This window comes from Haliotis rubra, unplaced genomic scaffold (assembly GCF_003918875.1).
Source record: "Haliotis rubra isolate DU_JTF1 unplaced genomic scaffold, ASM391887v1 Scf863, whole genome shotgun sequence".
Lineage (NCBI taxonomy): Eukaryota > Metazoa > Mollusca > Gastropoda > Lepetellida > Haliotidae > Haliotis > Haliotis rubra.
This window is the reverse complement of record NW_025767594.1, coordinates 105,143-122,924: the sequence shown is the minus strand read 5'-3', so window position 1 is coordinate 122,924 and position 17,782 is coordinate 105,143. Positions and strand designations below refer to the sequence as shown.

The following is a 17,782-nucleotide window of genomic DNA, read 5'->3' as shown; positions in this document are numbered from 1 at the left end:
TTGTCATATATATTACTGAATAAGAAAACAAACTTGTTCTCCTATAAACTTGCCAGTGCTTTTACTCAACATTTTAAAACTTTACTCTCAAATTGCAAACATAAAAAACCCATCTTATGCCCATGTTTATAACACTTATTTGACATCATGTGACACATAGGTTACTCACATGCCGTTAGCCGCTCTTATTCCACAGACAGTACAATGAAATACTGGTGTAGGCTTCTTGTGACTGTATTGTGTGGGGTATGAAGAGGCTAGGACCTGTCTGGTGTTATGAATTGTATTGTAGGTTAAATGTATTCAGTGACATAGGGAGGATTATTTATCAGTTGTAAAACAAAGATTTGTACAACGAACAGTTGTCTCATGTTAATCCTCCAGCAATGCATTAAGTGAGTGAGTAAGTTTAGTTTTATCTGGCACTCAGAAATATCCCAGCTATATGGTCTGTAAATAATCGAGTCTGGACCAGACAATCCAGAGATCAACAGCATGAACATCGATCTACCCAATTGGGATACGATGATGAGATGTGTCAATCATGCCAGCGAGCCTCACCTCCCGATCCCGCACCTTCACGGGTACAATACATTAAGAAACAAGAAAGATATACAGATTTGTTAATGCGCCACAAATCTGGACACGAATTATTATTAAAACAAAATGTAAACAGTTTAAACAAGAGCTGAATGCAAGTTTTGTTCTTAGGGCCTCGGCTGGTAAACAGTCGGGACCGGCAGCTTTACCGCGCCGTGCACGTGCAACAGTCCTATCGACCTCTGCTAAGGTGATTGGCGCGTCTAGGGCACTTGTGTCAATCGCATCACATGTCACGTGGTTGTCAATATCACTTGGCCCAGACAGCGGATGATCATAACCCCCATGACACTGGTTCCTCACCAAAAAGACCACTGTAGCCACGCTTCCATCTGTCCAAGACTGCTGACTTATCACTAGTAACGATACCATCATTTACCATCTCCCAGGGTATAGTGCCAACGCGTTCGTTTGTTATTCCGAGTCTACCGATTGTTTTCCAAAACTATACTTATCATCACTGCCGTGTTTATTTAAAAGTCGTTGTTGCTCAGACAATTGATATGACCGTTTATATTTACGTAGTAACTTATCGAACGATTTTCTTTCAATTGTACAGATATGTTTCAACATCTTATGCCGGACAGATGAATTTGCATTGCAACCACTGCCGTTCTGCTCGACAAGCACTGTCCCACTGCAACTGTAGCTCAGGACACCAATGACGGTTTGTACAGTCCGTTTGAGTCAGAAACGGACTGATGAATTGCAAATTTTATCATTGTACAAAATTGCCACATAAATATAAATAGTACACATGTTTATCATTTACTACAACTACCACCCAACAGCTTTCTTTATAGTTTGAGAATTTTTCTGACTCCACCAAAAAGTTCTTCAAGAAACTATCATTAACGTGCAAGGTGTGCGAGAAAGGATGGAGACGGCACAACACAGGCTAATGAATAAATAACTTGGTGGGCACGTGCTTCTCTAACACCTGGCTGTCCCTTTCTCTGCACTCCTCCCTCGTGACAAATAGTGAACTGTGTCAAAATTTTAATGATAGTTTCTTGAAGAACTTTTTTGGTGGAGTCCGGAAAACTGTCTCATCGGTCCGTTTCTGACTCAAACGGACTGTACATAGACTTACTGGTTTTATACAGCTTCTTCGTTACTTTAGGTAAAGCGATAGTGTCTAATTCAGAGTACATGAAATTAATAAATTCGGCATATGCCCCATTAATATCATACTGGCAGACAAACTAGAATCAATGGCTTGTATCAGAGTAAGTATCTTATCACTGCAATCGCTATTAAACAGAAAGATGTCAGGAACTTTGTTTTGGATATAGCGTTTCTGAGTAAAGCTGCCACTGTCAACAATATCAGCATGAACAGAGTAGCCCTCGTCGTGTACTTGTACAGGTATACGAATATCTGGGATACAGTCTGGAACAATGCTGCCATCAATAATAGAAGACATCGTAGTTACATTAAAATCTACAAAGTGGCCTAACTGTTCATGTGTAGTGACGACATAGTCAACAACATGTGCCCCATTCTTTACATCAGTAAAATCCTGGGTACCCAAACGGCCATTTAACATGCACAGACTGCCACTAATCAAAAAAGTTTGTAAATGATTTAAACAAATTTTTATTCATGAAGATGAATTAGAACTGGTGAACAAGCATTACTGCTTATGTTAACACCGCTCCCTAGCAACGTATAATACAACATGAAATGGAGGAATTGACGTCATCGATACTAACCATTGCATAAATATAATATTTTAATATATATATAAATATATACAGATTACATGAAATACAACTATTCTCTAAGTAGTCATAAGTTAGAGAGTTACACAGTTGTGTGTGTCTAACAAGCCATTGTAGAAATATAAATCAATCATGAGAATGTTGTTGAGTAAATTTAATTATTTTCCTGAGAAAATGTGAAGCGTTGTGTCTTGGTTATATAATCGTGGACGGATTCAACTATTTTCTGGTTTACACAGGGAGTAAGTTCTTTGTTTCCCTTAAGAATGGTATCCAGGTTATAACCGGTAGTGTAAAAATATATATTAAGTCTTATCCGAGTATAGTTACGGCAAGTGAGGAAATGTGTAAGGTGTTTCCACTCTGATGTCCACAAGAACAACAAGGGCTGTTATACTTATCGGCGTTTAGGTCGCTACATCCGAGCCTGAGCAGTGAACGATTTGCCAAAAACGATTGCCATAATTAAGGTCAAAGTAAATATTATTTTCAGTTTTTTTAATTAGGTCTTTAAATTTTGTGAGACTACATGACGCTTTGGAATTTGGTAGGGCATTCCATAAATTTATAGTGGCAGGTAAAAAAGGATTTGGCATAAGAGGCAGTGCGACTGTAAATTCCTTGTATTTCAGAGTTATTCCTCAAGCTGTAGTTTGTAGTTCCGGAGACGGAGTTTGGGATCAAGTCACAAAGATATTTTGGCAATTGGTTGTTGTACATCTAATAGAAAAAAGTTAACTTCTGGCAATACCTTCTATCTTGCAAGGACTGAGATTTGGTTTCATTATAAAGTTTGTTATGACTTGTGCCACGAACGGCACCACATATAGTTCTCAGAGCATCAAGATGTAAATTTTCTAATGTACGCGATTGCTAAGAAGTACAGTTATCCCAAATATGCGAACAATAGTCAAATATTGGCAAGATATAGGACTTATACATGATATCCAACGTTTTGCGTGATAATCGGTATTTAAAACTCCTCAGACAACTGATCATAGGGCGAACTTTTCGTACAATATCATTAGTGTGATCATTCCACGTACACTCGCTTTGAAGTGTTAATCCTAGATGTTTATGACTTTTGACTTCTTTTATGATTGTTCCGTCCATGAAAAGGTTCGGTTTTAGAGACGGTTTCGTTTTACGTGAGAACTGAGTAGTTTCGGTTTTATTTGGATGAAATGTAACCTGCCACTTACGGGCCCATCGTGAAATTCTATCAAGATCATTGTTAAGACAGGTAGCAACAACTGTTTGTAACTATGTCCCGATGCGCATTTTCTTTAATATCTAAAACTTCACGTTCAGGAATTTGGTCAACCCCCTGGATAAAATCAATATTGTTGCCAATACGTACATTTAAGTCGCCACACAAACAAAAGATGCCATCATTTTGATACAAATATAGTTTTTCCATTAGACTCTCAAAAACGTGCTCAGCATCATTAACCCTGGTTGAACACGACGGGGGCAAGTAACAAACACACAATAAAATAGCAAAAGACTCGTCATGGAGTGAATTCAACTTGAACCACATAACATCCTCAAGGCGTTTATCTAAAACTGTCACATTAAAATCCTGTAGAACACTGTTCTTAAAAAAGCGCCGATCCTTCCGGATCCTCGTATGTGAAGATTACGGCGGTTGTTAGAATAGAATAGAATAGAATACAATAGAATAGAATAGAATAGAATAGAATACAATACAATACAATACAATACAATACAATACAATACAATACAATACAATACAATACAATACAATACAATACAATAATACTTTAATGCCTTTTCAGGAATTTGTGTTACATCAGCAGAGCTACTGACACATTAGAGAGATACCAAACATATTTACATAAATTCTTTGATTTAGGTAACTTCACATTTGTTTAAGAGATATAAGGTACTTGGAATAAAGGATGTACGGGCTCTCTTAGTTTTCACAATTGGAACTTTGTAGCGGTGGCCTGAAGGGAAGAGGTTGTATTCCGAATTTAAGTAGTGAGTACGGTCAGATATGATTTTGACAGTTTGATTCACGGTTTGCCGCTCATATATTGATGATAAAAATCTGACTCCAGTGATTTTACTTGCAGTGTTAACAATTTTGTCTATTTTAGATTTGAGATGAAGTGAGAGAGACCCGTACCAACAATGGAAGGAAAATGTTAAAATACTCTGAATAAATGCTACATAAAAAGATGACATCACAGATGGGTTAACATTTAAAGATCACAGTTTACGCTTGAGATGAAGACGTTGTTGACACTTTTTGTATAGGGCTTCAGTATTAGAGTTCCAGTTCAGCTTAGAAAGTCAATGAAGGTTCCCAAATACTCCGACACTGTCTCAACACATTCATTGTTGATTATCACTGGAAGCATTTCTGTGGGTTTACTCCGAAAGTCAATTATCAGTTCCATATTACCATACGAGGTATACCCCTCAACCGAGAGTGTAGAGTTGCCCCTAAAAAATGTCTCGCATACACCCAAAGTGTCAAAATCAGAGTCGATAACAACCGACTGCCTAAACACAGAGTTGCTACATACGTTCTCAGCCCACCCACCCGTATTCCAGAAGCCGAGCCACTGTCTGTCCTAGGCCTTACTGTTACACGTTAACAGACGTTTTCCATGAAAGCGATAAGAACGAGCCTTTATAATCTTCTTTAATAAAGTCTGCATATTCGATCTCTCGATCAGCCCGTCCTTGGAGAGCGCGGCGTCGATGTAAACTTTTGTGAAGTCTTTACTCTTCTTTACTCTCACGTAACTTGTATGGTTTGGATGACGGGTGAGAGTGAAGCAGACGACTTTTTGGCATAAACTAACCAGCCAAAATGGAGTCAACAAACCTTCACAACTTATTTATACTTACTTCATGGTGGTAACTGAAAGCAAAGAACTACGAGAAAACCCATGGCTGGTAAAAGTTAAGGATATTTTACGTAGTATCGCATTACCGATAGTATGTATTCAAAAACCCGTCCTCCTGTACAACTCTGTGGCTAGCCGCGTCACAGGTAGAACACATACTTAAAGACTAATTTATTCAAAAGTGGAGAAATGACGTTGTTTCAAGCCCCAATACCTTAAACAGCATCCACTATTTGACACATACCTATCTCTCCCTAAGCGAATATCAATTCCATTGCTAAGATATGTTACATCAAATCACAAATCTACCAATAGAAACGGGATGCGGGGAGAACATAACTATGCTGTGATAGAACTTGTAAACTCTGCCCATCAACATCTATTGCTGATGAATTTCATTATATTTTTGAATGGTCAAATCTTTGGGACGCTAGGAATATGTATTTATCAACCCCCATAATGAAATATCCAAGTCTGCCAATTTTCGGGTTAAATTATTCTCGACAAATGATACTTAAAAATTATCAATTTATCCAAATTTGTGTAAAAAGTAAACCCAAGTACAAAATATTGAATTTTTGATTTGCTTATAATGTTGTTTATGTTTTTTCATAATCAGCAATGTATTTTATATGTCATGAATAAGTGATAATTGTGTTTTAATTATGTTTGATTTTTTGGTTGCATGTGACCTTTAATTTATAAATCTACATAGTGCGTGGTTGACATCATAGTATTGATTAGGTGATGAATGATCTCTGAACCCTAGGTTGTGGCAACGTGAAGGATCACAGTAAAAACAGACTGGCCCCCGGCCTCTGTTGAAGTGTCTGCCTGGTTCCCAGGGTATTCTGCGCTGGCGCTACACTGCCTTCGCTACTATGAGGGAACCGCCAGGGGACCAGGTCGTTGAGGAGAAAGCAGAAATCCAGACCTTTCTAAAAATAGCTACAGACGCGCTTGCAACGGATGTAGTAAAATATTTCAGCTTCACACCGAAGCCGGGAAGCTGTACACAGTGGTGGCACTCGAACGTAAGTAAATGCTGCAGCAGATAACAATTCGAAGGTAGACCTTTGAATAACATCCAATCTTGGAATTGTGTCTCGTTTGTTTCTATACCATTGTCCGTATCGATATGGTTCACTCTCACTTAGCCAGTCTACCCAAAAATGATAAGACAACATTGCACTATGGCTATAGTTTGGCATGAAATGCATGTGGACCCGTTTTTTTTGTAAATATCTCTTCATCCAATGACCCAATCGATCTCAAACTGTGCAAGTGGATGTTTTGTCAGACAACCTAATCACAATGTAAATCACCAATTTTATGCATTTGTATGAAAGGATCTGTCTATGTAACTGTCAACAAAATATACAGCAGAACGCAGAATGCTTGCAGAGGGAGGGAGCCAATGACCTGTAACAGCAGCAGTGTTGGGTCATAAAGGTCAACGTTCGTCAATGTAGCTCAGCTATGCACGTGACAGGTATGAAGAGGTGTTCATTTCTAGCAACTAGTCGGCAAATGCCATCTCTGATGACCCTGATTTCAAAAGAATCTTAACTTTGGATACCTACCTTTGTACGTTTCATGTAATCCGACACCTTATAAATCGGTTTGCTACGTTTGCTCTCTTTTTCAAAAAAATTCAACACATTTCTATTTAAACGTGTAGCATCATCTGAATAAGCTTTCATGATGAAAGCTAGAAGTAGTCAATGTGAATGATCCAAACGGTCTATCACTGTGCAGTGCACAGGTAACTATCATGAACTGCACGTGCATTGACCTTTATGACCGTACACTGCTGCTGTTACACGTCATTGGCTCCCTCCCTCTGCAAGCATTCTGCGTTCTGCTGTTTATTTTGTTGACAGTTACATAGACAGATTCTTTCATACAAATGCATAAAATTGGTGATTTACAATGTGATTAGGTTGTCTGACAAAACATCCACTTGCACAGTTTGAGATCGATTGGGTCATTGGATGAAGAGATATTTACAAAAAAACGGGTCCACATGCATTTCATGCCAAACTATAGGTGATGATGATGATTATAAGTTTTACGGTTTTATGGTTTAATAAGGGATAAACCACCATACCCAAAAAATGTAAATGATGGGGCGTTAACCTATATAGAATTTAAGACAGAAAACGTTTAAGAAACATGGAAGGAAAATAAATGAAAAGCCGATGTTATGAAGGGAAAGAAGTAAAACAAACCCAGCAGTATTTGTTAATAAAAGAGAGATAGTGTTAAAACTAAATCATAGATGTAAATGGGGACCATGCATAAGGGCGTGGTGGGAATGGGGGAGAGGAGGGGGTGGTGGTGGGTTAAGTTACCGCGGACCACGTAGCAGATATAAAGCGCTATGGATAACTGAATTGAGTCCCAGGTCTAAATGAATACAGTATAGAACAAGTTTTATAAATGAGTAGGCTTATATTGGTGATATAATGATAGAATGGATAAGTGAAATTTTGAAGCCTGTTTTAAATGTAAGAGCTAGGAAATAGTGGTGTTGTGAAAATTTGTTTGGGGAGTTCTAAATTTTATGAAGTAAGTTAGAGATTTGTAGGAAGGTGGCTATGGCTTGAAAGATAATAGGCGGATTGTGGGGGTTGAGGGGTAGATGTATATTATTGTGGTATTTTGTGGGAATGTTGCTATGAAGTTGCTTAATATTTGTTTATTGTAGGTGGCGATATGTAAATATGTCGTTTATGTCCTATTGTGTATTGCAGTGTGTGCATCTGGGTATCTAATTTGTTTGTAAAGTGTGTAGTTTAAGTTTGTGATGCCTGTAATTAGTCTGTTTATAGCCCTGTCAATATTTTTGATGTTTGAATATGTGGGGATTTTTCTTATTGGAGATTCTATAATAGATGTGACCTAAGATGATTTGTTTGTGTTGATGTTATGTTTGTTTTAATGAGTTGTTTGATTTCTGTTTTGGATGTTTGAAAGTTTGGTGATATGTGGGATGTGGCGAGTTTGGCTGCTGTGTCATTGTGGATGAAGTCTGGGCGTGATTTGGAGTGCATGTTGTGTAGTTTGATGGAGTTGAGTGAGTCGGTTAGGATAAGGAAGTTTGTTTTGGGGAGAGAGGGTATTAAGTGCAGTGCAGTGAGGATGGCTCTTAGTTCTGCAGTGTTTATTGTTGTGTGGTTGGTACAGTGGAAGTTGGTTGTAATGGGGTGTGTGTGTGTGTGCGCGTGCACGCACGCGTGTGTGTGTGTGTTGTTGCACATGTATGCCTAGGCCTGTGAGTTTGTTTGGGTTGATTGATGCATCTGTGTATAAGTGGGTGTGGGTGGGGTAGTTTGTGTTTATGTAGTTGTTTGTAATGTTAGTTATGGTAGATCTGTGGGTGTCTTTAGGTAGATGTTTGAGGGTTGTGTCTAGGGTTGTGTCTGTGATGGGTGGAGGTTTGCCGTGAATGTAGCTTGTAATGGGAGGCGAGTGTTGTATGGTGTTTAGCTGTTGTGCATGTAGCAGACTGTATAGGTAGGGCAGCCATGAAGCTTTAGATGGGTTAGATTTGAACTGTTTGAGTGGTGATTTTTTAATGTTGTTGCATTTGTTTGAGATTAGCTTAAATATAGGGGTGTGTTGGGCCCCAGCCCAGTAGGTGAGTGTGGTTTGGTTTATTCTTTGTGTGATTGAAGGGGTGCCTGTGAGTAGAAGTAATGTATTAAGAGAGGTACCTCTTCTCGCGCCGTGGGGTAATTTGAGGGCTTTAAATTGCACTCAATTGAGTTTTTGTAGGTTACCGGGGGAGAGGTTGTGGAGGACCAGGGCGGCATAGTCCAGTCTCGACAGCATAAGAGTTTTGTATATGTTGGTAAGTGTGTGTTTGTCGGCACCCCAGGTTGTGCTGCTGATGGTTCGCATTAAGTTTAAATCCTTTTGACATGAATTAACTAAGCTTCTTTTTTTAATAATGTGTAGTTTGGGGTGTAATTTTGCATATACTATGTCATAATATGGTGGTCAAAGGTTACCATTTTGGGCCTAGGATGAAATTTAGCTTTTTGGATGCCTGTTTGAAAGTGGAAGAGGTCCAAAAGAAAAGCAAATTTGCTGAAATCGATGAAAATGGCCATGGTGCATTGTTTCTTTGTAGTAGCCTGTGCTACTTTAATATCTTGTTACAAATGTAAAATGGCCATGGTGCATTGTTTCTGTGCCTCTATAGTATGTCGGTTTCTGTAGTATGTCGGTTTGGAGTAAAGCCGCTCTGGTCCTCTTTGATTAGTTTATTGGTTTGAATGAGGTGTTTGAGCCTGTTATTTATAATAGTTTTGAGAGTTTTGCAGAGGTGGGAGGTGAGAGATATGGGACGGTATGGGTGGTGTTTTGGAAGGAGGGTGGGTAGTTGGTGGAGCTGCTTGTGGCCGAGAAGTGGGTAGCAAATGCATTAGTTTTGTCTTTGTTTGTGGCTAAGGCTGGAGTTGGGTGAGATAGGTTTTTCTTAAATGCCCTTTATGGCTTTAGATTTATTCCACATAGTCCTGGAGTTTCGATGAGATTGCTTTAGGGTAAAACAGAAATTTCTCCAATTTTTTATTTTTGCTGCCTTGATAATTCTTTTAGTTTTATTTCGTAGTTGTTTAGCCAAACATAATTGTGAACGGTCCCCTTTTGATTGATTAAGGGCCTTTGTTTCTAGCCTTTCTGGCATTGATGATTTCTGTGCTCCACCATGGGACTGTTTTTTGTGCAGGGTTGAACCGAAAAGTGGGAATGCATTTATCTGTGATGTCTAGGACTGACTGACTGAGTTTAGTTTCACGCCACTTTTAGCAATATTCCAGCAATATCACGGCGGGGGACACCAGAAATGGGCTTAACACATTGTGCACATGTGGGGAATCGAACCCGGGCCTTCGGCGTGACGAGCCAACGCTTGAACTACTAGGCTACCCCACAGCCCCGTGATGTCTAGGATGGTGTTTGTAAGGTTGCTGTTGAATGTGTTAATATCTAAGCTGTAGATGTTTTAGGGGTCTACTTGTTTACATAGTGTAGTGAATTTGTACCAGTCTGCTTTCTTGATATTGTATCTGGTTTCTGTGGGTGTGGGAGGGGGTGTGGGTGTGGTGGGTGGAGGTGTGTGGGTGAAGTTGGGGTGGGGATGTGTGAGGTGATAGTGATTTTGATGGGGCAGTGGTTGCTGCCCCAAGTGTCATTGTGTACCTCCCAGATACGAGCTTGTGTGAGATTGGGTGTGGTGAGTGTGATGTCAATGGCTGTGGATGAATGGTGGCGAGAGAGGGGGTAACGGGTGGGTTGGTTATCATTTAGGGATGTGAGCTTGTGTTGGTGTAGCCAGTCGGCGAAGCGGGTTCCATTGATATCAGTGTTAGGTCTTGTGCCCCACAGTGGGTGGTGTGCATTAAAGTCTTCGAGTAAAATAGTGCCGGGGCCTATGAATTTAGAAATTATGTCCAAATCTTGGTGAGTGATTTTAATGCTGGGTCTTCTGTAGACGTTGATAATGGTAATTTCTTTGTTGTTAAGTTTAGTGTTAATAGCCAGGACTTCTAAATCTGTAACGGAAATTGCAAAATGTTGTAATTTAATTTCTCTGTGATGAAAATGCCCACGACCCCATCAAGGGGGCCTGGGTAATTAGGTGGCCGAGGTCTGTCTTTCCAAATGTAATTATAGCCTGGTAATTTGAAGGTGTTTTGGGGGGATAATCTTGTTTCTTGCAGAGCTATAATATTGGGGGGAAATTTTGTTTTGGGCGATGAGTGCCTTAAGCTCATGCCCGTGTGCCCGGAGACCGTTGCAATTCCACTGTATTAACGCCATGGTTACAGTAATTACGAAGAGAGATTAATAAGTACCATGGGATGGGGCATGAATTTTGAAATAAGGGAATTAAGTGCTAGTGTAGCTCAGTTGTGTTTGGTTTAGAAAGGGTTTTTAAGGGCTATTAGGAGGCTTGCTAGACTTTTGAGATACAGTTTGGATGCTCATACCATTAGAAGTACACACACAAAATATGTTTTCTTACAAACGTGTTTACCAGATTCTAATATATCATCATGTAATCAAATACATGACACAAGGCAATAATGCAAAAAAAACCAATAAGCAAATACATCACTCATTCATACCCGACAGGAGAGTGTACTTGTTACAGGATTGTGATACCTGAGGCAAGCAAATATAACTCATTTAAATATATACATATGTCACGTGACGGAGAATTGTTCAGACACAGCAATTAACTTGTACAATGCAAGGAAAGGTTTACTTCATTGTGTGATATATAGAGAATACTACACGAGGTCTCATTACATATGAATTATACGAAACGAGTGTCCTTCCTATGGTATCTGACCGAGCGAAATGACGTCACTGCCTTGGTAACCGACGTCACGATTCATGTCAGTTGTCATCGCCTCGTACAGCTTCCTACAGTAAACTACTCCGTAGCACCTCTTTTCTGGGTTTCCAGTTGCTTCATTCGGCTAACAATACTAACATCACTAGTGGAAACATTGCGTTTATGTTTTTTCGGCGGATATAATGTCTCAGTTGTACTCACAATTAAACAGCGACACGGCAACGTTCGCAATGTTTACATTCCCACAATGCATTTAAGTTGCAGAATGAATGAAATCACGTGTTTGTTATGAATGAAAAAATAGTTACGTCAGAATGTGACCTAATTGAGAGGTCATCGGTTATCCAGTCAAATCGTTATAATCTCAGGTCAAGTCGTTACGTTACGACACAGGTCAAAGCGATACGACACTCGTGTGACGTACGAGATTAGTATGCAACTACCCATACGTTGACCATGTGGGTAATAAATATAAATATGCATAATCCAAGCACACTTGTAGTATAAAGTTATATAGGAAAGGACAAACTTCGTGGATGAACAACTTCTTTATTCGGATGATGCGACGTTTTGATACAAATTATTGTATCGTTGTCAACTGGACATAATATAATACACAATACAGGCAACCAACCAACCTGACTTCACCAAACAGAAGTTAATTGAAGCCATCCACATCAAACGACACCGACCCCTGATCAACAGAGATCATTGTTATTTTATCTCCTCTATAAACCATGAACTCATCAACCACCCCTGACTGCTTATATACTTGTATAAACATGTCCAATCTCTCCTGCTCTGTACATCCCACTGGAGAAAAAAAAATGACAACGATACAATAATCTGATTCAAAACATCGCATCATCCAAATAAAGAAGTTCATCTGTAAACTTTGTCCATATCTGATTCACCAACTTCTAAACATGCCACTCAAAGAAGTTAAAGTTATAAATAAAATCATCACTCATACACACATTCTTGCATATGAGCATTCATACCTTTGCTAATTACACTGTCATACATACTTTACTGATAATGCTTACTTATGATATTTATTTATGTTATTTATGCATTAATAAAAGTATATAGCAATAATGTACTACATTTACTATATCAAATGGCATAAATGACAAAAAGATGGAATGACCTAATTTCCCTATGACCTTGTAATGGAATGATCCATAACAATCAGAGACCTGCATTAAGCCTTTAAGATACAACTTACTGACAACTGTTTATTGTGAACTATCAGTGAAAGAGTGTTGGGCCTAGGAGGTATTATTTTCAGCAATGCAAGCAGGTGTGGATGTTGTATCAGCCGTGTGTTTACTGTAGAAAAGAATGAAGAAAAGAACTATAGACACAAACATGGGCGGTTTTACACAACGGTGAATAACGTTGATTGTTACATTCAGTGAAGGAAAACATCATCTTGAGAGAGAGAGAGAGAGAGAGAGAGAGAGAGAGAGAGAGAGAGAGAGAGAGAGAGAGAGAGAGAGAGAGAGAGAGAGAGAGAGAGAGAGAGAGAGAGAGAGAGAGAGAGAGAGATTTTCATGAATTCATTCAAACATACAACACAATAGTATTTACAAACAGGACAATGTTTTTCATAGTTCACAATTGATATGTATATAATGAAACATTCACAAAGGGATGGCGTCACTTGTGCCTCCATTAAAATACAAACTCAAGATATTGTTTCAAATGATGGACATAGTTTGCAAAGTTTTTAATGACAGCATGGTATGTGTCCCGCACTAGGGGTCGTGTGAACTGTGTATCTGCACCTTGGAGAGTTGACAGCATTTCGTCGTCTTCCAACATTTCAAACTTTACATAGGTTTCAACATCAAGTAGATCAATCAGAGATGAGAAAAAGTTATTTCGAGACCTAATAATTTTTCAGTATGTAGTATGACATGGTTGTCATAGTCATAAGCGTGCTTGTTACAAAGCAAACATTCTTTTGAGATTTTATTTCGTGATGAAAGTTTCAAACATAATTGCAAGGCTGTTCTGTGTTCAGTGTATAAAAAATGCTAAGTTCAAAAGTATGTGATATGTCAGTGATGTATGAGCTCGCATGTAACGAGACACTCCTGCATTAAGTGATACTTTGTTACGCCACATGTGCTCTTCATATTCTTGGTACGTGTTTGTTTATAATTCGTCTCCACTGGTGTTTGGGGAAATGAACCACTGTATAAGTAAGTATGAAGTAGTTTCTAAGGTTGTATTTGCACAAAACAGACTGAAGATCTCCACAAATAGTTGATTTTCGGGGTGTATTAGCCATGGAAGCACAGAATATGTGTTTTATGAGATTGTTACAACTAGTGTTGCATAAAGAGCCAAAGAACTGGAGTTTACTTCTATCAATGTAGCCAATCATGGTCCACAATCCTCAGTTTGCAATAGTGGATTCAGACGGAGATCTCTTATCTAGTCCCAGCAATATTCCAGCCACATCATGGCCCGCGGGGACACCAGAAATGGGTCACACAATGTACCCATGTGGGGATTCGAACCCGGGTCTTCGGCGTGACAAGCCCACATTCTTTAACCACTAGGCTACCCCACCGCCCCTCACCACTATAAATCTGGTGACTTGAAAAGGACATGCTCTGTCATCATGGAATCAAGAGTATCAGTGTGCTGAATGTCAGAAAACATTCACACCATCAGCTAATCTTCAGTCACACATGAATATTCACAGTGGCATCAAGCCTCATAATTGCATCGTATTTGATAAAAAAAGTTACACAATCTGTTCATTTACAGGTACACATGAAGATTTACAGTGGAATCAAGCCTTATAAATGTTGAATGTGGGAAAGAATTTACACCATCAAGTAGTCTGCAAACACTCATGTGGATTCATATTGAATCGCTTCCAAGGAATGTGCTCAATGTGGGGATGTGTTCAATGTGGAGAACAATTACACATTCAACAAGTATGGAGAGAGAGATGAGGATTCACAGTGAATCAAGCCTTATGAATGTGCTTGAATGTGGGAAGCAATTTACACACTCAGGTAATCTGCAGACACACATGAGGATTCACAGTGGAATCAAGCCTTATGAATGTGTTGTGGGAAGCAATTTACACACTCAGGTAATCTGCAGACACACATGAGGATTCACAGTGGAATCAAGCCTTATGAATGTGTTGAATGTGGGAAGCAATTTTGGCACAATTAGGTACTCTGCAGACACACATGAGGATTCACAGTGGAATCAAGCCTTTATGAATGTGTTGAATGTACTTGGAAGCAATTTACCCACCTACAGGTACTCTGCAGACACACATGAGGATTCACAGTGGAATCAAGCCTTATGAATGTGTTGAATGTGGCAAGCAATTTACCCACTCAGGTACTCTGCAGACACACATGGGGATTCACAGTGAATCAAGCCTTATGAATGTGTAGAATGTGGCAAGCAATTTACACAATCAGGTACTCTGCAGACACACATGAGGATTCACAGTGGAATCAAGCCTTATGAATGTGTAGAATGTGGGAAACAATTTACATACTCAACTAAACTGCAGAGACACATGTGGATTCACAGTGGCATCAAACGTTATGAATGTGTTGAATGTGGGAAAGAATTTGCACACTTTATAGTCTGCAGAGACACAAGAGGATTCACAGTGGAATCAAACCTTTTGAATGTGTTGAATGTTGGGAAAATTTTACACAATCAACTAAACTGAAGAGACATATGAATGTTCACAGGAATCAAACCTCATCAGTGCATTGTATGTGAGAAAACATTTACACTACCATCTGAACTTCAGAGGCACATGAGGGTTCACACGGGAATCAAGCCTTATAAATGTATTGAATGTGGGAAAACATTTACACAATCAAGCAGTCTGCAGACACACATGAGGATTCACAGTGGAATCAAACCTTATGAATGTGTTGAATGTGGGAAAAAGTTCACACAATCAGGTCATATGCAGACACACCTTAAGATTCACAGTGGAATCAAGCCTTAAGAATGTATTGGATGTGGGAAACACTTTACACAAGTACTCTTCAGAAATACATGAAGATTCACAGTGGAATCAAACTTCATCAGTGCATTGTGTGTCAGAAAACATTTAGACTATCAGGTTCAGGGACACCTGAGGATTTTACAGTGAATCAAGCCTGGTGAATGTGTTAAATGTGGGGAAAAATTACACAATCTGGTAATCTGCAGGCATTCATGGGGATTCACTGTGGAATCAAGCAGTAAAGATTTATTACTGTGTTGGAGTTTGGGGAAAGGATGTACCCTGCAAGCACCCTCTTCAGAAATACATAAGAATTCAAGGTGGAATTTTTTGTCTTATCAATGTGTTGAAAGTGGAAACATTTGCACTGTCATATACTCGTAGACTCAACTGATTGTTGAGATGAAATGTTATGTATATATTACAGTGCATATATACTGAACAGCAAAGAAACGCAAGTCTGGCTTTTTGTTAATAGAAGATAACCAAAATCATGTCTAATCATTTATTCTATAGAAAACACTGTCAATTTATCAGCTGAAAAGTTGCTGCTGACATTGAATTGCAATAAGTTCAAATTGATCACAGTCCGTCAAATGGAGATACCCTGAACGCGAAAAGTGACAGTCTCATTAGTAGCACGTATCGCCACCTTGAGCTTGCACACAGGCCGTGCAACATGGCCTCATTGAGTCTCACTAGAGTCTGAAAGAATGCCTGAGGTAATTGGTTCCACACAAACACCAATCTCTATTCCAATTGTGCAAGTGTGAGTGGCTGTCGACCTGCCCCAATCCTCCATCCAATTTTGTCCCAGAATGTTCAATGGGAGCCATATCCGGGAAAGAGATGGCCTTGGAAAAATATTAATGTTGTTCTGAGCCAGATAATCCATTGACACCCATGCTGCGTGAGGGCTGCAAACGTCGTGGCGTTGTTGACGTGGCAAAATTGGCCCAACATATGGCCTTCGGTGCAGTGGATTCCAGCAGCCCGAAGACGACGCCTAATCGTATTGCTGGACACTGCTCCCCTTGACCCAGGAACTAAGGCTGCTGTTACTGTTGCTGCTTGAGTTCGGTTCCTTAGATGAGTGACCAGGATGAGCCGATCTTCCGTTTAAGATGTCACTCGTTGTCGGCACGGGGACGATCAGCAGCAACCCCGGTTTGCTGATGACATTGAGCAAGTCGTGTAATGGTGGTAAGATGACAGCCCAATTGTCTAGCTACAGCGGTTGCAGAGCGACCTCCTTGCAACTTTCCAATGGCTATTCCCCTGCTCAGTCGTTAGTCTAGGCATCGTTTGTTTGGCGTGTACACCTCCTGGCGTCAATACTGAACTGTTTTCTGACACAAACCTTTATAAAGGATACCTCAGAATAATGCATGCATTCCACCCAGAACCGTTGATGCACATGCTAAAATTATAGTTTTGCTGCATTGTTGGTGTTTGTGGGAATGGTTCGTATGGACGTACAATTGCATGACATCATCTCATCTGGAATCATTAGGTCCCTTTACCATGAACGTTCCATAAACATGAACGCTTACCTTCATGGAATTTCATTTTTTCGAAACTTGTGTTTCTTTTGCTGTTCAGTATATTTCCTTATACACTTTTATATATTTCACAAATTATTCTTTACAAAATGAAATTTGTATATGTGCAAATCGCTGTGCATAGTGTTTCTTGTTTATAGCCCTACGGCAAGGGCAGCAGTAGTCAATTAGGAACACGTCCACCCAACCATTCACTAATTAATGGAGGATAAAGTCAAACATTCAGGTCATGTGCGGGCACACCTGAGGATTCACAGTTGAATCAAGCCTTATGAATGAGGGAAATACAATTACACATTCATGTTCTCTTCAGACACACATGTCAGCATATGGTACACAATGCATCTGGAACTTTAAACTTTAAAGAAATTTGATAGGATACACAAGTAGAGCTGTGAGGTATAAAATCTTGAGTTTCCAACTCAGGCACACTTTGCTTGAATAAACCCAAGGAATTCACAGCTCTCCCTTCTTGTTTCAAGGTAAGAAACATTTAAACTCTATTCTTGTTTATGTCTGACTTGTTATTTTCTTTGTAAATATCGTTTAGAAAATGTCAGAGATAAGTTTGATACATTCCTACGATATTGAAGCATTCTTCGAAATACCTGCCATTGTAAATGCTAGTTCAA

At 39.4% G+C, this 17,782-nt stretch overlaps 1 long non-coding RNA gene across 1 annotated transcript; it reads left to right on the top strand.

Annotated features, from left to right (window-relative positions):
• Positions 1-5,982: 5,982 nt before the first annotated feature.
• Positions 5,983-15,437, top strand: LOC124262995. Its single transcript, XR_006894744.1, has 3 exons — positions 5,983-6,240; positions 14,364-14,617; positions 14,874-15,437. It is a non-coding gene; the product is annotated as an uncharacterized LOC124262995 (long non-coding RNA).
• Positions 15,438-17,782: the final 2,345 nt, after the last annotated feature.